At 39.6% G+C, this 27,533-nt stretch overlaps 1 protein-coding gene across 8 annotated transcripts in view; it reads right to left on the bottom strand.

Moving 5' to 3' along the window:
* Positions 1–27,533, bottom strand: part of KDM4C (lysine demethylase 4C) — a 459,189-nt gene that overhangs the window by 66,916 nt on the left and 364,740 nt on the right. The window lies entirely within an intron of this gene.

The raw sequence follows: 27,533 nt of genomic DNA, 5'->3' as shown, positions 1-27,533 counted from the left end.
CTAGGGGCTCAAGTGTTTAATAATACAAATCTGAACCCTTCATGACTGATAAAAAATATGCTTCCCAAAGTGAGAAAATTGAAAATCACCCCAAAGGGCATAATTTTGTTGAGTATCTATAGCTGACTATGCCTGGTGAAGAGAGGATGAAAATAAAAACAGCAATAATGATTACCACAATCTAAAAATTAAATTTCATACAATTAGCCCTAGACATTTTCAATATATTTTTGCTTCACTAAATGTACAATTAGTGAATACTTGAAGGTTAGAAAAAAATGGTCGTAGAACAACATAAGGTAGGTTCAGAAAGCAGAAGAAAGAGAATGATAAAAAGCTTGACTTTTCGTTCCTAAGGATGAAAAAGGTCTGCAATCTGATCAAATACTGGTGCAGCTGCTCCTCTTTTATAGGTACATTTTCCTTCCTGGAACAGAAAAGGTACTTAAACTCAATGCCTTTTGGGGATCATAATATTTTATCACAGACCTGTAAGAATCAATGTGCACTTAACTTCTAACTCTTCCTCGCCCTTACATCAGATCAGCAACTTTAGTCTTATAGATTCTGTACCTTAATCTTGCCCTGATCTCTCCCTGCCCATCTATACCAACTGCCACTGCCTCTGCCCATGGTACCCAGCATAGTAATATCCTCCTAACTGGTCTTTTATTTTATTCCATTTCGATTCATCTTCCCCAGGCCTGCCAGAGTGATCTCTTTACAACATAAATCCAATGTCAGTCTCCTGCTTAAATGACCTTCAGTGGGTTCTCCTTATCTCCAAAACATTCCAGAAAAAAAGGAAAAGGGGTAGCATGAGATAGAAGAGGCTTATAATAGACCCTTATAGTCCATCTGAGCAATCTTATTTCTCACTAGTCCCCATAAGGGCCCCACACTCCAGGCATTTATCTGCTCTCCCTATATATCTGGATTCAATGTACAATTAAGTATTTTTAAGTGGGAGTTAAGGATGTGGCTTAGTTGATTAAGAAACTACACACGTACTGACACACAGAACCACAGAACTGAAATAAGACCCATTATAATCTGAATAAAAGTATTACTTTCTTGGTATCTTGGCAATTTTTAAAAAGACTTTATCTATTTATTTATTTGAGAGAGAGAGAGAGAGAGAGAGCACAAGCAGGGGGAGGGGCAGAGGGAGAAGCAGACTCCCTGCTGAGTAGGGAAGCCTGATGAGGGGGAGGGGGGGACCCCCAGACCCTGGGATCATGACCTGAGCTGAAGGCAGCCGCTTAACTGAGCCACCCAGGTGCTCTCAACAATTCTTGTTATCAGTTTCAATACATTCTTGGTAATTCCTGGCATTCTAATATTTTTTGCCAATTCCAATTTTTTGAAATGTGATGGTAGATATAATAGCAAAAACTCATATCAGGAGCCCCAGGCATAATCAGACAATCTTTTAAGAGCCTAATCATACTACCTGGAAGTCAGCATTTGACTAAGTTCAGATATTGACAGATATGAAAGGAAAAATGGTTTCCCATTTCCCTAATTAATTCTAAGAGTAGGAAAGAGTATTATGACTTAAGCTAGTTAATGAATTGGTAACTCCAACCTCTTCCACCATTAACTGCCTCATTAAACAGAGGCCCTCCAGAAAAGGCAAAAGAAACAGAGATTATACACTTAAGCCAGTGAGGATTCAATCCTTGGAATCTAGTAAGGGAAGGGCTCTCCTTTTCAAGGAAGACGAGAGGTGGTCATTTCTAAGGATATAACCAGTATCCTTACAAAGTCAACCTAACTGCAGACTACTATAATTTGATGCTTTGGAAGATGTTTATTCATAGAGTTGGGAAGTTTGACTTTTAAGTCAAATCTCCTCAGGTTTTTGAGGAGATAGAGAAATACATAAAACCGAGTAGGTGAGCCATTCTGTATCTTATAGTACAGTCTGTGTTGTATTTCCAAACCCCATTTTCACTTGCTTGCTACTAAACCAGTTGATCTGTAACCTGGATGAAACATCTGTGGCAATCTGACACCTACACATGTCTGGGCTACAGAACTTAATTCAGCAGGGCAAAGAAAAGGACAAACAGACAGTTCTTAAGAATGTTACAATGGAATAAGCACTATGAAAGAAATAGAGACAAGGTGCTATGTGGAACCCGAATGAGTGGTGCAATGAGTTATGCTTGGAGGCAAGACAGGGAAGAAGGCCTTCAGGAAACACATGGCTGATTGGATCAAGATGGTGGACTCAGCCTGTGCTACAACTTTCCCAGCTCTAACCCCTAAGTAAAGATAAAGGGAAAAGAGTGAAAATATAATAGTACTGGCTACCAAGAAAAGGTACAACTAATCCCAGGGAGCAGATCCCCAGCAAACGGTTATTAGTAGGTATCTCTGAGGGGATAGTTTTGGCAAGGCCAATGCCAAGAGTGGAAGCAAATACCTAAAAGACAAGCTACCCACTGCTGGACCAGCCCATGGCCCATCCTGCCCCAAACATCATCAGCAGGTGAAGTAATCCTATCTGATCTGAATCAGAGTCCTATGATCTGCCTCATCATTCACCAGCAAGCCAAGTGGATTCTCATTTGGGCTGAGGAAAGAAAAAGTGCACCCATGATGCACAACTAAAATACAATCAGGTACTTTAAAAATCACAAACATTTGAGGGAAAACAAAAATAAATGAGAGGTGCTATGATTACTCAATAGAAGAATATCTGACCTAAGGAGTCAGGTAAGTGGAAGCACAAGATGAGTTAAAAAGAGATACAGTATATATTATGACAGAAATTCCAAAATATATCCCATCAATTAGGAAAAAAGTAACAACTACATAGCTAAGAAATTCAAAATATCAGTCAAAAAGAATCAAGATGTGCTGAATATTAGATTGTATCCTATTGAAGATCAAATTAGCAACTGGAAGATGGAACCTAGAGATTGTACAAAACCTAGAAGAAAATTAAAAAAAAAAAAGAAAACAGAACATAAATGCTAAGCAATATGGAAAAGAGATCCAGATGTTCTATTATCTTTCTAAAAGGCATCTTACAGGAATTAAAAAAAGAGAAAAGTACAGAAATTTTCCAGATCTATAAAAAAGCCCAACAAGTAGGATTAATTTTAAAAAACAAATCACCTACACACATCTTAGATCTCAAAATAAAAAGAAAAATCCCCAAATCTTCCAGAGAACAAAAGAGAAAAATCAGATTACCATCAGATCTCTAATTTGCAACAGTGAATGCTAACAGACAATGAAACAATGTCTTCAGTTTCCGGAGGAAAATTAAATTTGGTCTATATTCAGCCTAATTATCATTCAAATGTGAGGGCGAACATAAAGACTTTTTCTTTTCTTTTTCATATACAAAGATGAGAAGTATGTGTGAAGCAAAGAGCAACCAAAATGCTAAATATGTAGATAAGTCTAAATGAATATTGACTTTATAAACAATAATAGTAATGTCTTCTGGGTTTCAAATATAGAGAATATGAACAGATAACAACTGAAGCATATAAGGAAGAAGTGGTAAAAGACATTTAAAATGTTCTAATGTTCTTGAATTGTCTGGGAAAGGGGTAAAAGTACCAATTAACTAATAGTGTGAAAAACAAAACAGAATAAGGAAAAATAATGAATTCAAACAAAGACACAAAAGGAAGGAAATAGAAGCAGAACAAACAGGAGCAAAGGGAAAGAACATTGTAAGTTGGCAGAACTAAACCCAAATATGCCAGTATGTTATGTGTAAACAGACCAGGGATAGCAAACTTTTTCTTAAAGTGCCAGATAATAAATATTTTAGGCTAGTATGGTATAGAGTCCCAGTTGCAACCACTCAACTCTGCCACTGTAGCACAAAAGCAGCCATAGATAATCTGCAAATGATGACTGTCATTGTGTTCCAATAAAACTTTATTTGTAACAGCAAGCACATACCTTAGTTCACTGACCCTTGCTATAGGCCTTGGGCACATATTTGAAGTTAGTATAATAGAATTAGTATTTAAGAATGATCACTCTAACTCTCAATGATAAAGAACAAACAGGGTTGATGGAGGGAGGTGGGTGGAGATGGGCTAAATAGATGATGGGTATTAAGAAGGGCACTTGTTATGATGAGCACTGGGTGTTGTATGCAAGTGACGAATCACCGAATTCTACTCCAGAAATCAATATTGCACTGTATGTTAACTACCTAAAATTTAAATTAAAAAAAAAAAAGAAAGAATGATCACTCTATCAGCAAGATGGATCGAGGTGGGAAAACAAACTATTAGGAAGCCACAGAAATATTGAGGCACAGGATGATGAGGACTTGGATTAGGGAAATAGCTATTGGGAAGAAGGTAAATTTTGAGTTTTTTATTCTTGTTGCCCTTTATTGATAGAGATTTTATGCCTTCCTCTAAACAGAGCTGCTCCCTTAAGATCAGGGTTGGACAGTCTGTCTTCTGTAGGAAAGAACCTCTCTAGCAGTGGCCTTAGTGTGAAAATGGGTAGGGGGTAGGGGCAACACCAATTCTAGAGGGACAGGGATAGTAGGGAGTGTGTGAACAGCAAGATTATCAGGCATTTAAAAGCAGAAAAAGTTCAGAAAGATAGGGTCATCCTTCCTGCAATTCACAGAGGTGCCAGTGTGCCCCTGGGAAAAGGATGAGGAGCCAACTGGTGGATGATGGTTAATGAAGGCTTTGAGAAGTTAAATAAGGCAGCCTAGAGGACCATCATTTTGGATGCTTTAGAACGAAGTCCGGGCGGGGCTGCCATTCAGGGAGGCCAACGCAGCACTGCAGGAAAACACTAGCACAGATGACACTGGAGAGACTTTAAAGTGTCCTTTACCTTTATGGTTCCCTAGGAAGGATGCCTGGGATGTAACAGCTACTCAGTTAATGTTTGCTCAATTAAACTGAATCCGAGCAAGTAGGTCAGGGTGGATATGGATCAGGGATATGAGAGTAGATATGGGCCTGCTCATATGTTTCCTCAACAGTAAAAAAAAAAAAAAAAAAGCCTTCATTATAGAACTATGCCACAGGGATATTAGAGCAGGTCAGAGTCACAGGGAGTCCTGCTTAAAACACAGATTGCTGGGGCGCCTGGGTGGCTCAGTCGGTTAAGCGGCTGCCTTTGGCTCAGGTCATGATCCCAGGGTCCTGGGATCAAGCCCCGCATCGGGCTCCCTGCTCAGCAGGAAGCCTGCTTCTCCCTCTCCCACTCCCCCTGCTTGTGTTCCCTCTCTCGCTGTGTCTCTCTCTGTCAAATAAATAAATAAAATCTTTAGAAGAAAAAAAAATTTATAAAAAAACAGATTGCTGGCCCCACCCCCAGAGTTTCAGTGTGCCGGGCTAGGGCCACTCAATTTGCATTTCTAACAAGTTCCCAATGGTGCTGATGCTGTTGATCCAGGGATCACACTTTGAGAACCAAGGGCTGAGGGTTAAAGAGTTAAAGGATGTCAATTATTCTGAGAGCCTGTAGGATAACGCAATTCAGGAAGTACAATGATTTTTCATCTATTCTTCTGTGTCAAGGGCTGAGAGAATCCTCGGGCGGGTATGATTTATAGAGTACTGTACTTTCTTGGGGGACTGGATTTCCATACTTATTCCAATGGCATAGGCCATTAAGGCTCCTAATGGATTGAGGAATTAATGAAGTATCTGGCAATGAGGCTTTGTGTATCATTAGATTCCTTGAGCACACTGCTTGGCAAAGGGCATCAAGAAATGATGAGCTGTGAAGGAGTTGGAAGTTCAAAGCACATCCCATCCCCCCTTTTTTTCTTTTAATATTATTTGTAGTATGATTTTACTGTTGTTTCAACAATGTTATGATTCTTTTTCCTTCCATAAATAGGCAGGTAATTCCAAAACAGGCACAATGCTTTTTAATCAGTGTTTCCCTATCAGACAAGTAACAAGCTAATGATAATGATATATTAGCTAATTCCCTTTTTCTTTTGCTCTCTCAAGACACTTTTCCCAAGCACTAAACAGCAAACTAACATTCCCAATTGAAAGAGGGAATAATGTTAGACTCAATGGATAACCCTATTGTTGAGGCTGAAACTTGCATTTTACTCCAAGACCTTGAACACAGGTTTTAAAGGAGAACTTTCCCACTCTCTTTCAATTCTACCTGTAAAATTTATGCTCTGTTCATCAGTATTAAGCCAATCACTTGGGTGCTAATACCGGCCAGCACCGGAGGAATACTGAGACGACGCGGTCTGAGTTGTCCAGCAGAGAGCTCCCAGTCCAGGGGAGGAGACAGACGTGTAAACACCTTAGCCAGAAGGAAGAGCAGGATGCAACCGCTGTCGTGTGAGAGCAAGATTCAGAAGGAGCAGAGAGAGGAGTAGAACGATACCAAGAGAAATCAGTTTACCCAGACAGCTCAAGAGCAGTTGGGGAAGGAGGGGAGAAGGAACATGGGAAACCGAGACCCGCCGTGGACAGACACTACAGGATTGGGCTGCTTTTGTGAGAGGCAGCAATTAATATGCAGACTCACACCACACAGAATTGTCTGATCTCAGCCATCTAGCATATTACATTATTTCATAGCAGACACTATGAAATGGTACAGTAAAACTCAATTCTGAATACTCATGCATCAGCTCATAATGTAAGTCCTGTGTTTCCTCCTTATGGAAAGTTATTTCTACACTTCAAGTTCAGAGCATTAAAATATATGGCCTATGGTGTCAAGCATGTTGAATTAAATTCTTATTTATGATATGTATCAGAAGCCATTTATCTCATTGCTTGTTGTTTGGTGAGATTCACCCCACAAAAAAATGAGAAGCTAAGAAAAAGTCAAGTAGCAGGATAAAGAGGAAAGGGCACAGGAATGAGCTCAGCCAGGCCAAGAGACAGAGCTAGAAAAATGCGCAGAGGTGGTAGGGACCAGGTCAAAGGCTACACTTATTCAAAACAAGGCTAGGCAGTCATTGTTGGCCCTGAGTAATGTTAAATAAGAAGCACAAAAGAATTCTAGAACTGGAAAAGCCACTGCAGTTCAGACACAGACTGACAAATTAACAAATGACTCTTAAAAAGTACCATGTCAACAGCCCAGTCACACTTTTTATTTTCGATCAGAAGATACACCACAGGGAAGCTCATCAAATAGGAATCCTTCTGGAAGCACCTTTTAATCCCAGCACCAGAACACTGACTACATATAGCAGGTGCTCAATAAATATTTAGTGACTAAATGAATGATTGTTTCCTTATTATATATCATGTGCTAATTCATTATTTCAGCCATTCAATATCTATGAAATATCTTTCATATAAAAGGCATTTTGCAAAATGTGAAAGGAGATATAAAAATGAAACAAATACCATCTGTGTATCCAACCAGATTATCCAACCAACTGGGTGGCTCAGTTGGTTAAGCCACTGCCTTCGGCTCAGGTCATGATCCTGGAGTCCCGGGATCGAGTCCCGCATCGGGCTCCCTGCTCAGCAGGGAGTCTGCTTCTCCCTCTGACCCTCCCCCTTCTCATGCTCTCTCTCTCTATCTCATTCTCTCTCTCAAATAAATAAACAAAATCTTTAAAAAAAAAAAAAAGAATAGCTGTAACAAAAGCTTTGCAGTGGTCGTCACAATAATCAAGATGAAGTGCTACTGGATTTAGGAGAGAGGGCTGGAGAACCAAGGTGAGACCAACATGTGTGCCTCAGCTGGTTACCTTCCTCCAACCCAGCACCTTCCACCATTCTTCTACTGAGAAGTCTCGAAGAGGGGCAAGAGAGGATGAATTTCGTGACAGCCACTCAAGGGACACCCCATACAGGACAAGAAAGCAGGTATGATTCTGCTTGGATGGCTCAGGTCATGTAGCAGCAGAGCTTAGGCAGGGACCTGTGCACCCCTCTGAACTGAGGGCACAAGTCACTGAGTCCAGGCACCACTGGGTCAGTTCCATCAGGCTGGCTCTAGGGAACTTGTAATAAAGTAAAAATGGGGTTTCTCCCCAGTCAGAAGTTTCCTGTAATTTATTTCTTGGAGTTTACAGACAACATGCAATGCTTTTGCACCAGGTCAGACACTGCCTTAGAGAGTGTTGGGGACACGCTGCACACTGGCTGAGCCTGCAAGGGCAGGGATATAGGGTCTGCCCCATGGGTCAGAGGAGCTGCCAGCGGGGTTCAGAGAACTAGGGAAGCCAGCAAGAGCAGGCGGATGCTGTGCTCACTCGCCTTGGAAGGAGCAGCAGGTCTCAGCCAGTGCACACGCAGCAGCATGAGGAAAGAGGAAGGACATTCTACAATAGATGTAACAAAGCTCAGAGGTGGAAAAACATGAGGCAGATTTGAGTGCAGAAGTGTGAGCAAAACTAAGGAATGACAGGCTAGAAAGTCTCAGAAGTCTTGGATGGTACCTGACATGAATCTCACCTTCACTTGCCAAGATGAGAGACTGTTGAAGGCTTAGTAGTGGTGACTAATTTTTAGATGGAAAAACAGAACTGCTATTTTATTACAATTTTCTGAGTGACTTAGGTTTAAACCTCAGGCAACCAAGCAACTCTCCAGACGAGCCGATCCAGAAAATCAGAATAACCCTGAACGCTTATTGTTCAGGCATGGCTCTTTGCTTGTCCATCTTCTGCTCCTCCAGGGTTGGACAAATTCTACTCATCTTGTTATCGAAGGTTCCTGGCACAGTGTACAAACACAGTGTCTGGGAGTACCCTGACCAAGCGCCACGCTTCTCTGACTTGCCTACATGTGTTTCGTCATAGTTGGAAGCATGGACTGGGAAGTCAGACAGACCCGGCTTTGAATGCTAGCTTGGCACAGGTACAACACAAGGGGAAGCCACAGAAGGTGGGGGGGCCTGAACATAAAAAAGTGAAGAGAAGGTCTCCTGGGGGAAACAGGCTAGCCTCTGAATGCTTCCTGCCTTCCTTTTCCACCCTCCCTCAACAGAAAACAGAGCTTCCCCTCTGCACTTACTACCTGGGCTGTGCAGAAAACCCAGACATAAAAGCAGCATTTGCAAATAAATTAAAGGCAACATCACAATCTCATGTTGAAAGAGGCACTTCACTGATAGTATATAGCAGCATTTGCTGAATCACAAAATAGGCAATGTTACCTATGCCGAGAAAAATCAATCACTTATCATTTCTACTTCTCTAACAGCCTGTTTGGGTTCCATCCTTCATTTCAAGTTTATTTCAAATTTAAAGGGCGAAAGGGGCATACAATTACAGCATACAGAGAGCTTTAGAACAAATCTTATTCTGAGTACTTATTAAGTGTCACTAAACATCTTTCAGTGGATAGGTGGGAAAAGCAAGCCTCCTAAATCACAAACTAAACATTCTCTAAGTACTCCTGTATTTGCATTTTTATTTCTTTTTATGTTAATATTAAAGACCACCTGTTTCCTAGAGGAAATTACATTATTTGAGATTATTGTTTACAAGAGATCAAACAGGAATTCTTAGTCTCCCTGAATAAAGCATTTACTTGAACTCAAAATTACTGAATTATTTACTTACAATTTTTTAAAAGACCCTCTGCCCTTTTGGTACAAGTAGGCCCTGCTGAAGTCACTGATATGTGCTCTCTACCCTATTAAAAAAACCCCAGATTTGTAAAGTTACTTATAACTTAGCTGGATTTCTAAACTGTATTGTTTTTACATCTCTCTGAATTAATGTTCGAAATGACAGTATTTTAACCATTTAATCCTCAGAACTGAATTTAAAAAGAAACACAATTGTCCTATTTCACATGATTTCGGAAGGCTGGCTTACAAAGCTTTCCACTGCCCCAAGGACAGCCCTCCCCCACCCCAAGAAACTTTATTTATTATGAATATCAGATATGATTTGGAACTGGCATTATCAAATCAACGACTATAAAACATTTTCTATTTATTTCTGGCCTCAAGGCTGAAGGCCTAAAGCTATTTGACCAAAAAATAAATAAAACAAAGACAGAGACTAATTATCCTTAGCAGTATTTGTTTTGAGACAATGCAGATATCCAACCCCATCAAAGGCTGCAGTGTTGTTTTGTTCAATGTTTTTTAGAGAGGTGTGTATGGTTTCTTAAATCTCTGTTTTCTGTGTATTTATTGAAATTGCATTCATTGGTGAGGTCTGCGATGGAACAATAAAATCATCTCCCATTCGCTAATCTGCAATGAGGGAACTGGGTCCCACAAATCAGGTTCTAAGTACCTATTTCTTATCCAACTTCCCACATGTGGTTTTTAACAGTTTAAATGAACATTTATATACACTCCTACTGCATATACTTACCTTGGTGAATGGTACTTATTCGAGTGGTCGGGAAAAAGACACATATAGAAGCCTCATCATTTTTCTTTGAAGGCTACACAAGGTGCTGTACTGGGACATGCTTCCTTTCCGAGCACCAGAAGCTGTCCCAAGGCTCCCGCATACCTCTGACCCTTATTAGAGACTGTCACCCATGAAGTGTTCTGTCTGTGGCCTGCTCCAACCTCTTTGCCTCTTGTCTTTCAATTACACCGGTCTCAGACCACAGTGAGAAAATTTATGTTAAGTTAAAATACCCTGGCAACATGTCTCCAAACAACCTGAGGAAGCAGTGATGAAAAGCTATGAAGTCAATGAATGCACGGCAGACGTGTCTCAGGTGACCTTTCAGAGGAAGAACCTCGGCAGAGGTGTCTCAGGTGACCTTTCAGAGGAAGAACCTCTCCAGCAGAGACAACTGTGGTCCTGAAAAGAGCTGATTTAAGGTGTGAACACAGACTGTCCAGTCCAGAGCCCATCCTGTCTTCTGCAGCCCCCTAACCCACTGCTTTGCTCTGTTCAGGCTTCTATGATAGTTGCTTCAGGAGAAAAATCACCTAACAGTGACTCAGGATTGTCTTCTAGAATAGACAAATTTAGGATTTCCAATCTCCAGTGGCCCTTAGGGTCACTTAGAAATTCTTTCTATCTTTCCCAATTTGGGAAGTGGACAAAAGGCAGCAAAACAGGCTCTCATCAAGGGTTGGGACTGAATCCAAACCTGACCCCAATGTAGCCTTGCATTGGCGTTACCAATCAGGGATATGGCTTCTGGATTATTTAGGTAGACTTCCTTTGAGGGACAGTGAATGATCTATTTGTGGGTAATTTCTCCAAACTTAGTTGCTACATTGGTCAAGTAATGACCACAATAGCAACTATTCCTCTTGAAAGTGTTCTCAGGGTTAAAGGAAATAACATATATAAAAAGTTTTGCACAGTACCTGAGACATAATAAGAACTAAGCAATGCTGCCTCATCTGTTCCAAAACCTTACCTCTCTCCGACCCCAGCCCAACTCCTCACATTCTAAAGACAACTGAGCCTCTTCCTTCACCCAGACAATAGGGACCATCAGGCATGACATTCCTCAACTCTCCTGCCCTCCACTCCACCTTCAGATCCACAATTCCAAAATATTTACGCTCAGAAATTAAGTTAACTATGACTTTGTCACATTTTGTTATGTAATACATTGGTAGTAAAGCACATGTTACCATATCATGAGTTAATTTTAAAGCTATTTTAGTAAGTGTACTTCAACATTGTCTCCTATATAATCTGGGGTATTTTATTTTAAATACTTAAAAACATTTTTCTGAAAAGAGATCTATAAGCTCTACCAAAAACTGCCAAAGGAGTCCATGGAACAAAAGAGTTAAGAACTCCTGACACAGAACAATTAAAAATGTCTACAATCACTAGGAACACAGTGATTACAACCATGCATACAAATGAACAGAATTTCAATGAATAAGCAAAAATGAGGAATATCATGTTTAGGTTAGTGGAATCCTGGGTTTTTCTTTTTTTTAAGATTGCTGTTTTATTGTTTTTACAATAATAACACAAAAAGGATAGGATATGAACCATAATACCTTTCGAGCTATTTTTTCCTCTCCTATCATTTCAGAATCGGAACTAGCTGACTTGCTCCCACAATGAACCAAAGACACCTCGTACTATCCTCAGTTTCCCTGTCTTTGCAACTAGCCATGAACAGGTCATTAAAAAAAGGTGTAGCTGCAATGGAGGAGTAAGTCAATTCCAAAAATGCAGAATTTCTTCATGAAAATGACAATACCTTATCTACATTGTGTACAATATTTTTCTTTTGTGAAAAATTGGCTGACCAACTTCAAACAGATGTTAGACCAGCCCAACAATGAACTCTTCAGCCAAAGGCTGAGAACATTAGCTTCTGTAAAAGTTCATTTTGATTAAAAGTAAATATTTTTCAGGGACGCCTGAGTGGCTCAGTCGGTTGAACGGCTGCCTTCAGCTCAGGTCATGATCCCAGGGTCCTGGGATCAAGCCCTGCATCAGGCTTCCCACTCAGCGGGAAGCCTGCTTCTCCCTCTCCCACTCCCCCTGCTTGTGTTCCCTCTCTTGCTGTGTCTCTGTGAAATAAATAAAATCTTTAAAAAAAAAAAAAAAGTAAAAATTTTTCAGATGCTAGGCCACATCTTAGTTATCCTTGGCATGGCTCTTATAATGAGTGTTTCATTCTCCCTCCATTTCTTAATGGATTTCTCAATATTTAAAAATTCCATTTCTGTGAGATCCTTTTAAACAGAACAATGAATTACCCACACAAATGCGTGAAAGAATGTATTCATACTCTAAAAGACATTCACTGCTTATATTATGGTTCATTGGCAATCGTAGAACTAAAGCGTGGTCTTCTATCACTCACATTACTTTTTTAAAAGATGAAGATAATCCAATTCACCCTGGAATGCACACACTTCCATTTCTCTTGTGTGTACACCTATATAGAAAGAGAGAGCCCCTTTGCTGCTCCGTGCAACAGGAGTCCATCAAGCTTCAAGGTAGTAAAATATAAACTGCTTTTGTCTCAATGTAAGTACATATATGTTTTAGTGCTACAATTCTGAGGCCAAAGTGGTACTTTTCAATGGTAAGTTACAAAGGAAAAACATTTTTCTTTGGAATCCTTTTCACGGGCCCTGATCAAATTAATGCAAAATAAGGAAACAGAAGAGTGCAAGCCCTCCATTTTTTTGCAATAAAGTAAGCTTTGGGGCTCATAATGCTTGCTGGTATTTGAGCAATTTCGAACCTCTTAACCCCTACCTGCCAGAGTAGAGGCACTGGTGGGGGCTAGAGTTCGAGTTCCAGCTTTCCCATTAAGGAGTGTTCCTGAGTGAGCTCCCCTGTACCTCTAAGCCGCAGTTTCTACAGCTACACTTAGCAGGATCACTGTGGGGATTAATGGGATAATGGGTACAAGTGCTCTCTAAACATAAAAGGTTACAAACATGGCCACTGTTACTATTTTCTTTAAAAGATGGGGGGGCGGGGGAGAAACAGAATGTGATAATACATTAGTTCCTTTCAGGTTGCCAAAGCAAAAGGCACAAGCGCTTGGGTATATGACACAAATGGGGCAGAAAATCAAATCACACTGTTTATCAGGGGAGTGTACCATCAAGGGACAAAAAGACTGTGATTTTTAAACAAATCTTCACAAAGAATATAGCAGCATTTGCTGAGCCTGTGGCTGGAGCCCTACGGCAGGACAAGCATCAACAACTCTTCTCAAACTAATCTGTAGTCAGGCCCCTTGTTGGGCCTGGCCTCACTCAGTGCCATGTTTTATTTTTTTCTGCCAACATCTTCCCAGCTGTGAGCTGATATGTTCATTCTTCAGTCCTAGCTTCCCATTTCAATGGCAGGTGTGATGACCACATCTTAACTCTTTATCACCAGTGTATGTTTTTCAGATTTATTTTTATGAACCGGGAGGAGGGGAGAGGCACTCCTTACCAGATTCAGGGTTTGTATCCAGGACTTTAAAGTATTCTCATTTTTTTCTGCTATAGCCGTGTTTAGTAAACTATTTTTTTAAGCAGGGTTACTAAAATCATGTATCTATTTATGTATGTATCTATCATTCATCAAAATATAGGCAGCTAGATATCTGGGCTCATAGACCCTTGTTCAAGTATAGGGAGCATGTATTCCTCCTTTCTTCTAGAAGGGAAAAACTCTTTCTTTAAATGATTTTACGTTTTTCAGTTAAACAAAACAAAACATCTATATTCGTAGGGTAGAAAAATTATTCTATTCTATTCTTAGACTTGTGTGAAGTTTGGCAAAGTGTCACACAGGGTTTTCCTATTTCTCTCAGGTGGATTCAGGTTTATATCAGGTTAAAGCCATTCCCAGGAAAGTGACAGACTGAAAGTTTCTATTGAAAACCATATTTTTCCCAGGGAAGAAAGAGTCACCTGTTCAGGTCCACTTGAAATATTCATGAACTCAGCAGAGGATCAGACTAACACAGAGCCCCCAAGCAGTGGAAGTTTTGGGGTTCCCCCAAGTTTTAGGCTTTATGATAGTCTTTTCACAACTTGGTCCACCTGCTCATAAAACGCTTCTATGCCCTACCAGGATTATATTTTATCTTGCAAACTTTTACCTCATGAACAAGAACAGGCTATACAATTAATTCTTCCCCTTTGCAGGTAAAGTGTAGTTATCAGCAGCCCTACATGAGAAATCATGACAGTGGGTTGTGGTATATGCCTATTTTTTTAAAGTGACAGTTGGGTACATTGGATATATATCACAGGAAACATAAATTCTTACAACATGAGTCAAATCTGTCCGCGGAAAAGGGATACACGACATACCTCAAAGGCAAGTAAAAATGGTCCTATTTTGACTGGTCCACTATACTGCACCTTCTTTAGAAAGGCTGAACAGCATTGTAAAAAAAAATCTAGCCCATTCCAAAGCCATTCCTTTATTTGATCATACCAGACTAATGCAAAGGAAGCTTAACCCTTCTGAAAACATTTTAAACCTGATCAAATTAAAAGCAGCACCAGAGGGATTATTTTTTTTTTTTTAAGCAAGAACCCACAAGTAATTTTCTTGACTAGAGGAAAAAATGCAAAGAAATCCTTTATCACAAAATAGCTTCTTGACTCTTTCCACCAATAAACCTTCCATCCATCCAAGAATGCTTATCCTCCCTGCTGATAACAAGCTGTGGAGATAAATATTTTATTTTTTTCAATAAAACCGCAAATGATGTTTTCAAATAAAATAAAAATAAAACTACTACATGCCACTGTCAAAAATGGTCCTAGAAGAGGTAAATGTCATTTTAAAGGCTGTGTGTTAAAATATTTAGGAGAAAGAATGTACTTGTCAAAGTTCCCACAGAAAGCTCAGAAGAGGTTACAAGTGCATCTATCAAGTTTTCATCTATCTTAAGGCTGACCTACTGGGAATCCACAGAAAGCCTGGCCTTGTGTTATGAGGGAGCTGGGGGTTCAGAGTTCTGGACAGCAACAGGGTCACAGTCAAGTACAAAGATGGGGCTTGAGATAGATTCTGCCAAGAGTCTCAGGGAAGGCACCAGCACTGGGTGGCAGGCATCGGCATTCTGCTTTAAGCCACAGTTCAAACCACAGAACTGAACCCATCTGATGGACCATCAACCTTCCTTGGAAGAATTCTGACCTCTCATGTCAAATCTAGCCAAGTACCTATCAAACATTTAAAAAAGAAAAGCCAAGCCAGCAAAATACAGGAAGGATTTTTTTAAAATCTAATTTAAATAGCTTCCATACCCTACCCTTTGGGAATTATATTCAGTAACTTTTTTTTAACAAGGAAAATTTGGTTTTAAGGAGCTTATGGGAACATTTAACTTGGACTGGAAAGGTTATTTGCTCAGTGTTAGGCTAAAAGCCAAAATCCACTTTTAGCCAGAGATGATTTTAATATTATACCTCACAAGAGTATTGTCATGTGAGCAGGCGGCTGCGATAAGCAGTGTAGTAAAGTTATGACTTCCCCCAAAGACTCATTAAAATGTATTATTAAGTAGAAAAAAAGTTCAGAAAATCCAAAAGGAACCGTCTGTACTATCTCAGAAACAGTAAAAATGGCCTCCAACTTATCACTTCTTTGCTCTGCCTCCTCTATAAATACCAATAAGAAAATATTGTGAAGAACTTGATCCCCATGCAAAAGAGGATGAAAATGCCTTACAGTTGTGGGCCACTGTGATGTTCTGTATAAAATTTTTCCTTTAAATGTGCTATGAAGGAATATATGACAAACATGAGTGATTGTAAAAAATAATAAATCTGTGAAAATTCCATATTTTTTAAATTTTCCAACCCATAAAATATGTAAAATTAGAAACATTATCTTGAAGACAAATAGTAACTTTTTCTAATTTTAATTGTTATAACTCTAAATTTTAATAACTTTAATATTTTTCTTCTTCCTTTCTGTTTTGGTTTTTAACTCATCAAAATTTCTCCCTTCATTGTTTCTTGAAAATTTTCTCCCACCTCTTCAATTAAAAAAAAAAAAAAGAAATGTAATGACTTCATTTAAGTCAAGCAAACGCACTTTAGAAAGCTCGACCAAATATCGACTTTCTTACCGGATCCTGCAAGAATGCAGAAAGCACACTTGCAAAGGCGGTCCAAGCTGCTATGGAAACGACATTCTTTTTTCATAATAACAATACTCCCGGCTGAGGACTGCGGCATGCAAGCTCCCAATCCAAGCCCATTGACAGCTTGTGGAGTGGACAGATGAGGCGTGGAAAATATTTTAAATTAGTTCATTTATCTTGTTGAGACACAGGAAACAGCAACAAATTTCTCACATAAGAGAAAGAACAGAGAAAGACAATGTACCCCTAGCAACATGTAGCAATTTAGTCCATTAAGTCAAACCCTTCAGACTATTTCATACTGCCTAATAATAGCCACATCTCATATCCTGAGGAAATTTTTTATGATCAAAAGATCCAGAAGCATGGCTAGAAATCACTGACCGTGTATGATTATCTGATGGACTCAAATTTGGAAGTCAAATAATTTTCAAATCAATGTTATTTGACTGATCCCAGGTAGATCTCGGACCAACATTAATCCTGACTAATAAGTCTAAAAAACTGCAATAAAGAACTGAAAGCTCTTGAAGGGGAGCTCAAAAATGCCATTTAGGATGAGCTACGTAAAGATCATTTATGGATAGGATGTGAACCTCCCCTAAAGTGAATGGACAAAACAGCCTTTATTGACCACCCTACCATAATCCTTTGTATAACAAAAATATGCATATTAATTGAAGTTTCAGTAATTTTCCTCTGACAAGTCTCTAAGTTAAGAAAAAACCTTCTGAATTGAATAATAATTTCACTTTTAAAAAAAGGTGTAACTAAAAGCTATGTATATATTATAATATTGGCAAATTATTTAAAAAAGTAAATTTTTTTGGAAATGTATCTCTTAACCAGATAAACAAATGAAGATTTTTTTAAATTAGCTTATGTAAATATGAGTATATTTCACACACTGCTAGAGTGAGACAAGTTTCAAGTGTCATTTTAATTGTATTTTTCTTTTTTAAAAAAAGCATTCACATCAACAAGTAGCATGGCAGGAGTTTTGTTGCAGCAATATTCCTCAATTCCTTTGAACTCTTTCTAAGTCAGATGCCCAAATGCACACCAGCCACTATCCGGCACTATCTAGTAGCTGACATCCTTTGGGTACTCCTTCAGTTTTGTCCAAAGTAAAGAAAAGGAACCATCTGAGCAGCAAATAAATACATGTTACCCTGTCATTACATTCATTACCTTTGCAACTCTACTTACTAAGACCAGTGTTTTGCACCCTTCCTCTGCTTAGCATGCCAGAGGTCTTCCAACTCAGGGCAGGAGTGGGATCCCACCATGAGATTAGAAATGGGGGCGAGTCAAGTGGGAGATTGACTGAAGGGCAGGAGGCCAGGAGACCCTGTAGACTGCAGGCCTGCTCTTAGGCAGATGAACTTTAGGGGAAAGTATGAATTATCCTTGTACCTATCCTTATGAAGGTACTCGGGGTATGTGCACCAGGTCGAAAGTACCTGTGATCCTGCAGTCCATAATCCCAGGGATCTTCTGGTGGCACCTACAGTTACCCAAGGCGAAAAGCACTCTGACAGCAGCTCAGACAGGAGGCAGGGCTGAACAGGGTGGTGCCCAGCAGAGTGCTGACTTCGCAAGGACAGTGTGGCAGGTGGGGTGGGGGGCACTAGAACTGAGAGGACGGTGGGCGTCTCTCTCAGAGCAGCCTATTCCAGAGTGGACTCTCCCAACTCCATGGTCTTCCCTAGCCTCACGTTTCCATAAAGATTCTATTGAGAAACACAGCACAAAATGTGGATAATTATTCCCCTCTGTGACAGAAGGCATATTTCTCAAAAGAGTAATACTATCCTGGTGCCACTGTTGCAGCAATCAAGATACATAGGAGGACACACAACCAAAATCCTGTGTGTCCTAACTCAGAAATTCACAATTAGGGCTAGTGGAGTTTCAAAATACAGAAATACCTACTAATTTTTTAAAACTTTCCTGCTTGCTCTGGAATTCAAATGTACTACAGATGAATAAATTTTTAAAATGAAAAATAATAAAAGATAGAGAAAAATAAAAAAAAAAGGTCTTCCACTGTATGCTCCATTCACTTCAGGAGGGGTTAATGTATAAACTCAGTGGGGAGCACCGTTTTCTAGAAACGCTAAAATTATCTCACCATGCAGTCTGAGAAGAAAAATACAACAAGAGAAAAAAGTTTTTAAAAACCCACACTCCTATGAGCAGAGGAGGGACATGGGACCATAACCCTAACTCCCGCCTTTCTGCGTCTAGCAGGAGCTTTCACTATGATGCCACCCTCAAGCAAGATTAAATGTCATTCGGGGACCCAGAGCTACTCAAGGGTCAGCCATCATGACTCTGTATTTTACAGCATAAAAGTCGGGTTAAGCATCAGACCAGAAAGAATCTATTCTTCTCTTCCCTTTGGTTGTTCCTCTTAGTTCTCTCTAAACAATTAGAGTTTGTTAGAAACAACTTTTGGCACAGCCTCACTGGCTTTTTGAAACAAGGAAAGGAAAAGGCAAGAAAAATCCTAGAATATTAATTTTGGAACTGAAAGGATCATTTACCTTAGAAATGAGGAAACTGAGGCCTGAAGAAGGTACGTCTTTGCCCAGTGTCACACAACCATGGCCAGGATGCCCTCGAAGGCCCTGGTGCTCTCCTCTGCCACATGCTCCAGGGCCTCACTGGCTTCTTTCAGTTCACTGATGTGCCTAGTTGCTTTCCCCTTCAGGGCTCTTGAATATTCCACTCCCTTTACCTGCATAACTCCTTCCATCTCTACCTTCATCATGGCTACACCTACCCATCTTCCAGCTCTTAAATGTCATTCCTCAGGTCCATCTGTTCCTGACCCTCCAAATTAGCTTAGTCTCCCAGATACATACTCTTGCAGTACCACTCTCTTCATAATTAATCATTTTTTAACATATCTCTGTACCTAGACCTATGAGCTCCAAGAACATTGGAACCAATATGTCTTCATTCATGTTTATAAGCCCTTAAGTATAACCCCTTATAAGTAACTGCTTGGGACCTGGAACATGGTAAGCACTCATTAAAAATTTTACTACATGTCACATACTGCTTTGAAGATGTTATATAAACTATTCACTTAATCCTCCAAACTCCATGAGATAGGCAACAAAAATATTTCCATTTTACAGATGAAGAAACTGAGGCACAGAGCATTTCAGAAACTTCACCAAGATCACACAGCTCATAAGTGGAATGGCTATTTAAAATACACACAATGTGCACTGGGTAATATTTATGGTGGCAGCTTCATGAATGGCCAAGGAGACCTGAATTAGGACATAATCAATGCTTGGAACAACTATTAAAGAACAAGTCCATTGTGCTCTACTATAGGACACTATGGGAGCATTTTTCAAAAGCAGATAATAACAGACTTTATATTATCATCTTTTATGCTCCAGTAGCAACAATCTCCGAAACCTCAGTGGCTAACAACACAACATATTTTTTTTTTTGCTCATGTTGAATGTTGGTTGTGACTCTGCTTTGGGCCTTCTTTAATCTGGGACCAAGGCTGAGGGAGCAACCTCTATCAGAACCATGCCATTCTCACAGATGGTGGCATCATGCAGGGGCTCCTAAAGCTTCAGTTTCGTAGCACACAGGTCATTACCACTGACATTAAATTAAAAGCTCTACGCTCATTATTTTCTTTCCCTATGTTCCCCAGTACATTAGAAGCAACCAACTAACTCCATTAAACCTATTTTCACTAAAATGCTTATGGCACTAAATACTTGGGTCACTTAGAGCCTTGTCTTCCCTAGACACTTGATTACAGGGACCTAAAGGTGATGATCTGAGTAACTTTTTGCCATGGCTATACCATGGGCTGCCAGTTGAATCCTTCCTATAATTCTCTAAGGTTTTTTAGTCCTGTCTCTACAAAATGCTTTTACTCATTCAACCATCTCCCAATCAAAACACCCCTTAATGACCTAGAGTCAAATTTCCATAGAGGTACAGTGGAAAGACCTCTCCTATCTTTCGTTTGAGAGAAGGGATGATAAGGAAGGAATATAATCTAACAATTTTACTGTTTAAACAATACCACTTTGTCTCACAAGTAACTTAACTTCCATTTGCCTTAGGCACTTTGCACGTGATAATTCGTGATTCGTTATGTCTATGGATGTTAGATACGATTATCTCATTTTACAGGTAGCAAATAATAATAGACACCTAGAGATTAAGTACCTTGCCTTAAGTTTCACAGCCAGCAGCAGAACTAGGACAAGAAGATCCCTCCTGGTATTCTACCCTTTGCACAGAAATGCTAATCTAGATTTTCTAATGATCTTGAGCTAAAGTTAAGACACAGCCAGAGCAAATACCACCAACCCCTTTCCCCTGACATACACAAAGGCATATATCCACACATACTAAATATATATATTTTATATGTGTGCATGTGTGTTATATAAATACACACATACGAACACATACACAAAACACTGACTCAGAATGGGGGAAAATATTCTTGAACTGTTGAGTTCTTCCAGGCTGGTGAACTGACAGAACTCCACTTATTTGATAAATAATTAATCTGTGCTCACTTCTTCAGGAAAATACACAATAGGGAACCGCAGGTCTCATCCCTGCTTGAGACTGAACCCTAACAATGGCAAGGAACATAAATATTAAATAAGGAAAATGCCTGTAATGTTTGGTGCTATATTTTATCACTTCTCCTAAATCTGACAATTTCCTTTTATTGCATGCAACTTGATCATTCTGTTGAACAATAGACATAAGCCCCTATTGTCAGCTCTCTGTTTTGCTACTGCAAATGCTTGACAAAATTGCCTGTTTCATTTTTTATTCCCTATAGATCATCCTGCCCTCAAGGAAGTGGCTCTGAAGCAGTGTTAGATCCAGAGCGGAGTGTGACAACCCAGTAGTGTCGAGATGAAGTGTCAAGTCAGCAGACAATGCTGGTTCCAGGACCAAAGCAGACTCTCACAGGAAAAGGACGGCCTGCAATCCTCTGGAGGCATGCTTGGACTCACAGGCAGGAAGCAGTCAAAGCTCTGCCTCTGCAAATGGATACAAGAGAAGCACTATCCTTTCCATCATCAACCTCAGAGAGGACCCAAACTGCAAGGCTCTGAAAGATCTAGTGAGCGTTTATAGAGTCACTCTAAATGGGATGCCCTTGCCCCTGGTGTCTTACTTTGATCACAGTATCAGTGACAATGCCTGACTGGGTCTCCTCCTAACTCCTCCTGAATCTTACCTGCTAGGGATCCTGAAGTGAAACACAGGTGAGCACACACTATTCCTAATGAAGTATTGGTCTGAGTCCCTCTGTGCCGTTCTAGTGGGTGAGGCTGGAGGGAAATCTAACTGACCCATTCATTCATCATTTAAACCTTTTCTGGGTATGGACTCAGGCCCCATCTAAGTCTCTATCGATGCAAAGATGAACAGGTTATAGTCTCTGCCATGGAGGAAGGACAGAATTTCCAGAGAAGGAAGTCTCTGGAGTATTTCTTTGATGACTCCATTCTCAGAGCCACCATGATGCCATTCACAGGGAGAAGGGCCAAGCCAAGTGAAAGGCACCTCATGTCTAAACATCATCTACCTAAATACCTTCCTAAAGAGTCCCTTTAGCCAGTAATTAGCTCTTTAGTTCCTACCCTTATCCAATCTCTAAAGGAGTACAAGAAATTTGGAATATTCATCTTGTCCCTTGAGTTTCTGAAGTAACACAAGCCATTCCTTATTAGCACCTGCTCTACCTTCTACTGATTGCCCCTTTGAACTCATCTCCAGAGCTTTAGACACTTGTTTTGCAGACACCAGAAACTTAAAGGATTTCTTCCATCAATATGAAGAGGTCTGTCTTCATATTTCCTCACGCAAAGCAGTTATTCTACTTCCCAGATTTCCCCACCACCCATGCAGGCTCTGGGCCCATGGGGTGTGTTCAATGTTTTTCAACAGAAATGTCAGGTGTGATTCTGGCATTTATGGTTGCCGACATCTTCAAAGTGGATGAATGCCAGGGACATACTCCTGGAGATACTTTCAGTCACTGGGGCAGTATCACCTGTGAGAGCTGATGATTTCCTCTATCTTTTACATATCTGCAGGGAGGACACATGCTTAGGTTTCCCTCTGTTGTTCCTTGCTTGCAGTGAGTTTGGTGTGTTGTATGGGGCACAAGTAGGAATGTTTCCCTTAAGTTATTTAAAACCCTATAGGCATCAGGTTTGCCAAACCATAAATTTAGGAAATTGCATTGTGTTAGACTAAGTCCTTCCCTTAGCACTTTAGTCACCAAGTTATTCTTCAATTTCTTCCGTACAAACATGTGGCCCAGGTCCCGAGGTTCATCCCGTATCTATGTGTCTCTTCAGCACATAAAAGAGATTCAGGAAAGGAGAAGGAACAATAAAATTTCAGGTTTACTGGCAGCACTAAGTGAAGTAATCCCACTACACATACCCTTTTCTTACAGGAAGATCACTTACTCAACCTTTCCATTCACCTGCCTGATGAGATCTACAAATATTTTAAGAAGGTAATTTGGAAGACTTATAACAGCAGAAGATGTTCAAGCTATAGCATTAGTGTCTGTCGTTTGCTTTAGGTTTGCCCTGGACATTTAGCTCATTTACACAAGTGAATAACTAACTGCCTACTTATTAATCAAGTCAACAAAGACTCATTTAAGCTACTTGTTAACAGTCCTCTTTATACAGCAGTAGTCTTCGAATGTTTTGCTTACAATTCCCCAAAAAACCTTTGGAAAGCTACACCTCTCCTTGCATATGTTAAAGTTAAGCCTTATACATTTTATTTTTTTATTTGAGGATTAAAAAAAATTAAAGGATATTATTTTCCAGCATAGAATTCTAAGTTATAATTACATATGTGCTTTAAATATATTTTTGTCAAACTTTTGAGACTGCAGATTAAACCCAATTTATGTTAAGTATCTGATATATATGTATATACATATATAACCCAATAGACAAAGGCAATCCTCATTACCAAACCAATCTGCCAAAATGGTTTTATTTTCTCTCAGAATAATCTGAATTCATTTTTAAAATAAAATAAATATATTAATATGTATTCCCTTATCAAGCATCTCATTTCTGAATTCTAAGAGATAATCAAGAGTATATAGGGTAAAATATAGGCCTCAACTATATAATAGCTTAAACCTAATAGAAAATCATTTCTGGCGCACATAACAGTATTGGGCTGGCAAATAATTCAGTGGGGCAGCATTCCTCCACTGTCATTCAGAGACAAAAGTGCTGCCATCTCAACATTTGGGTTCTGGGGTCTTAGTCTGGGCCAACTCCATTCCAGAAAACAGTAAGGAGGAGAACATGTGGGGGTATTTAGAAGCCAAACCTGGGAGTGATATCCATCACTTTTGCTCCCGTATCTTTGGCTGAGCTCCTACCTGCAAGGGAGGCTGGATGATGTGGACTCAGTGTGGACCAAGGAAGAGAAGACCGTGGGTTTTAATGGGCAGCTAGTAGATACAGTCACAACTTTCTCAATAAATTAAGGCCTGGGTGAAATAATGCGCTGTTCACTTCAGTATTTATTACCTAATCTTTGTTTTGCTCTCTTAAGACTTGTACTCAGGATATGTCCCTTTGTTTATCTCCTTGAAAGTAATGCAATTATTCTATAAAGCAAAAACAGTAGGGGGAAAAGAGAATCAGTAGCCCCTTCCAACATTCATTCTTATACAGATCAATATACGAAGAGAGTGCATACAAGTATTTAATTCTCTCAGAACTATCACTGCATTGGACCTCTAAGACAGTCTTCATATAACCCTATGGCACGTGGACTCCAGTTTCAGTCCTTAATGTATAAAGTATTAGAAAACATACAGGATCACAGAATTCTTTTTTTTTTTTAAAGATTGATATTTATTTATTTATTTATTTATTTATTTATTTATTTGACAGAGAGAGAAAAAGAGGAAGGAGCGAGAGAGCGAGAGCGCAAGCAGGCCTGGGATCATGACCCGAGTCGAAGGCAGATGCTTAACTGACTCAACCACCCAGGCATCCCCAGGATCACAGAATTCTAAAGTGCCAAGTACCAGTGCACTTTACAGAGGTGAAAAATGAGCTAAGGGGAAGATGTCCAAAGTCACTCTCATAGAGGTTAATGCACATAGTGGGGCGATTCTTTACTCTAGCAAATTCAATTTTGCTTTTGGTGTAAGTGGGTATTTCCAGCTTTTTATCACATGTTGTGTAGAAAGGAACTCACACAGCAGGCCTGGGACTGCTATTCATTGAAAATCCTGCTTAGAAGGTTGGCCCCTGGCAGTTGTCTGACAACTTGAATTTCAGGCGAGCTCTGCCCATTCCCTCATAAGAATGACTCACTGTGCCTGTACTGTTTGTACAAACAGTATGGTTAATGCCTGCTTCCCTTCTGGGAGTCTGAAGTTTTGGCACATGCTAGGCAGAGGGTGTCTATGTATGTGATCAGTCCCCAGTAAAAACTGTGGGCCCCGATTCTCTAACAAGTTTCTCTGGTTGGCAGCGTTTCACAGGTATTATCACAAGTGGTTCCAGGGCCGTAAGGAATGGCGGAGAGGACTCTGGAAGCTTGCCCTGGTTCCTCCAGACCTTCTCCCCAGTACCTTTCCGCTTGGCTGACTTTGCTTTGTGTCTTTTCACTGGACTCACAGCTGTGAGCACAACTATGTGCTGGGTCTTGTGACAGCAAGTCCCAGGGAATCATTCAACTTAGGGGGTAGTTTGGGGACTCCTAACACACATGTAAATTATGTTTGACAAACAAGAATAGGCTAATTTCTAGATATTAAGAACACAGTAAGTAAAGACAGAAATTTCACTTCATTTTGAATTCAAGTTATTTTTTGGGATATGGAACCTCCAGAAAACGCTGAAGGTAATTTATATTCAATTTAATTAAGCTACATACTTTTTAAATGACAGATGATAATGAAAATCATAAAAAATACTGATCTTGGTCTTAGCTAGCAAATAAAACAAGGATTCCCTGAAAATTACTACCAAAGACATCAAAAGGGAATCTTCCATGTTGAAAGGAACGATTAATAAGAAGATGGAATTGTGCACATTACTAAGAAAAAAAATGTGTCCAGAATTGAAAGGAAAAAAAAAAAGACTCAGAGTGTGTTGAAAACAAAGGGAAGAAACCAGTAGACACTCTCTCAACTACAGTTTGTCCCATATCCCTCCTACTGAGGTCATTAGACAAAAAATCATATAAAAGGCCAAGGTATTTAAATAACATTTTCTCCAATTTTATACTTTACATTTTTCCTCTGATTTTATAAGTAATACAAAGTTTCTTATAGAAAAACTGCAAATTACATGAAAGTATATCTAAAATTATTTTTTAAAAAATCACCCAACATACAGGGCACCTGGGTGGCTCAGCTGGTTAAGTGTCTGCCTTTGACTTAGGTCATGATCCCGGGGTCCTGGGATTGAGCCCCGCATCAGGCTCACCGCTCAGAGGGGAGTCTGCTTCTCCCTCTCCCTCTGCCTCTCCCTCTGCCCCACTCCTGTTATCTCTCTCTCTCTCTCTCTTTCTTGCATGCACGTGGGCAAAAAAATAAAATCTTTAAAAAAAAAATCACCCAATATAACCTGCCACCCAGAGGCAACCACAATATGGCATTTAGTCTTTTCACTGTTCATTTAAGAAAAAAAAAACCAACTAGGAACATTCTGCACATCTAATGTCTCTTAAACTTTTTTTCTCATCAAAATGCAGTTTATACACAAAAATAAACTCAAAATTGAAGAAGGATCTAAATATGAGACCTGAAACCATAAAAGTCCTAAAAGAGAACACAGGTAGTAACCTCTTTGACAACGGCCATAGCAACTTTTTTCTAGATATGTTTCCTCAGGCAAGGGAAACAAAAGCAAAACTAAATTATTGGGACTACATCAAAATAAAAACATTTTGCACATCAAAGGAAACCATCAACAAAACTAAGAGGCAACCTACAGAATGGGAGAAGATTTTTGCAGATGATATATCTGATAAGGGGTTAATATCCAAAATATGTAAAGAACATATACAACTCAACACCAAAAAAACCAAACAATCCAATTAAAAAATTAGCAGAGGACCTGAATAGACATTTTTCCAAAAAAGACATACAGATGGCCAACAAACACATGAGAAGATGCTCAAAATCACTAATCACCAGGGAAATGCAAATCAAAACCACAAAGAGATATCAATTCACTCTGTCAGAATGGCTAAAATCAAAAAGACAAGAAATAACAAGTGTTGGCAAGGATGTGGAGAAAAAGGAACTCTCATGCACTGTTGGTGGTAATGTAAATTGGCAAAGCCACTGTGGAAAACAGTATGGAATTTCCTCAAAAAACCAAACACAGAAATACCATATGGCCCAAAATTCCACTAGTAGGTATTTACCCAAAGAAAATGAACACACTAATTTGAAAAGATATATGCACCCATATGTTTACTGTAGCATTATTTACCTGTGTCCACCAGTAGATGAATGGATAAAGAAGATGTGGTACATACATGCAATGGAATATTACTCAGCCATAAAAAAGAATGAGATTTGCCATTTGCAATAACATGGATAGACTTAGAGAGTATTATGCTAAGTGAAATAAATCAGTCAGAGAAAGACAAACACTGTATGATTTCATGCACATGTGGAATCTAAAAAACAAAAGAAATGAATAAACAAACAAAAAGCAGAATCAGACCTATATATACAGAGAACAAACTGATGTTTTACTCAAGTGGGGGCAAAATGGGTGAACAGGAGTGGGAGATACAGGCTACCAGTTATGGAATGAGTAAGTGACAGCAATAAAAGGCGCAGCACAGGGGATACAGTCAGTGCTGCTGTGACAACACTGTGTGGTTACAGACGGTGCTACACCTGGGGCGAGCACAGCAGAATGTGTAGAGATGTGGAGTCAGTATACCGTACATCCGAAACTAATACAACATTGTGTGTCAACTATACTCAAATAAACAAAACAAAAACATATA

Source organism: Halichoerus grypus, chromosome 14, assembly GCF_964656455.1.
Source record: "Halichoerus grypus chromosome 14, mHalGry1.hap1.1, whole genome shotgun sequence".
NCBI classification, from domain to species: Eukaryota; Metazoa; Chordata; class Mammalia; order Carnivora; family Phocidae; genus Halichoerus; species Halichoerus grypus.
This window is presented reverse-complemented; position numbering and strand designations above follow the sequence as displayed.